At 49.5% G+C, this 1,221-nt stretch overlaps 1 protein-coding gene across 1 annotated transcript in view; it reads right to left on the reverse strand.

Annotated features, from left to right (window-relative positions):
- The window catches only part of SLC5A5 (solute carrier family 5 (sodium/iodide cotransporter), member 5), a gene marked incomplete at its 5' end in the record, with an annotated part of 15,417 nt that overhangs the window by 7,601 nt on the left and 6,595 nt on the right, over positions 1–1,221 (reverse strand). The window lies entirely within an intron of this gene.

Below are 1,221 nucleotides of genomic sequence, written 5' to 3' on the forward strand. Positions count from 1 at the left end.
TCCTGATCCCCCCTAACTCCTCCCCCCACCAGCCTGCTCGCCCCCACCTGCCCCCACTGCTGGCCTGCTCACCTCCAACTGCCCCCCCCTGCTGACCTATTCACTCCCAACTAGTACCCCTGCCGGCCTAATCGTCCCTAACTGCCTCTGCCTCAGCCCCACCACCATGGCTTTGTCCGGAAGGACATCCGGAAGGTCTCCTGGAAGGTCTCCCGGCCTAATTAGCATATTACCCTTTTATTAGTATAGATGTCCAGAACAGGCAAATACATAGTAACAGAAAGTGCTTAGTGGTTGCCAGGGGCTGGGGAATAGGAAGTGACTGCTAATTGGCACACAGCTTCTTTTTGAAATGGTGAAAATTTTCTTGTTAGTTAGTGGAGGTGGTTGTATAATCATGCAAATATACTAAAACCCACTTTTAAATGACTAATTTTTAAAACATATATTTTTATTGATTTCAGAGAGGAAGGGGGAGAGAGAGAGAGAAACATCGATGAGAGAGAATCATCGATTGGCTTCCTACTGGGGATTGAGCCCACAGCCTGGGCATGTGCCCTGACTGAGGATCCAAGAATCCAACTGTGACCTCCTGGTTGGCTCATAGGTTGACTCTCAACCACTGAGCCATGCCGGCTGCGCGTAAATTACTAATTTTATGGTCTGTAAATTATGTCACAATAAAAAAAAATCAGACCACCAAAGCCCTAGCTGGTTTGGCTCAGTGGCTAGAGCATCAGCCTGTGGTTGCCGGCACATTCCCAGTAGGAGGTGTGCAGGAGGGCACATGCCCAGGTTGTGGGCTCGATCCCCAGTAGGGGCAGCCGACCAATGATTCTCTCTCACCATTGATGTTTCTATCTCTCTCTCCCTCTCTCTTCCTCTCTGAATTCAATAAAAATATAGATATTTTAAAATTTTTTTAAAAAGTAAAAGAAAATATAGAAGACACTTGTTAAAGGGAGAAGAAAGAATAGGAGACAAGGTCCAGCCAGGGGAACTGGGTCTGGGTTTTTCTTTTTTTTTAATTAAGTCCACTCCAACCTCACCGCCGCCAGTGCACTCATCTGAACCTGGGATCCCTGCTCCCTCAGCTGGGAACGCCCTTTCCTCCCCTCTTACCCAGCGGCTCCGGCTCCACATCTGGGGCTCAGTTTAAGGCCCTTCCCGACCACACTCTCCGGCCCAGCCTCCCCGCTCACCTGGCGGAGGCGTTGGCGA

This window comes from Myotis brandtii, unplaced genomic scaffold (genome assembly GCF_000412655.1).
Source record: "Myotis brandtii unplaced genomic scaffold, ASM41265v1 scaffold421, whole genome shotgun sequence".
Classification (NCBI taxonomy): Eukaryota; Metazoa; Chordata; class Mammalia; order Chiroptera; family Vespertilionidae; genus Myotis; species Myotis brandtii.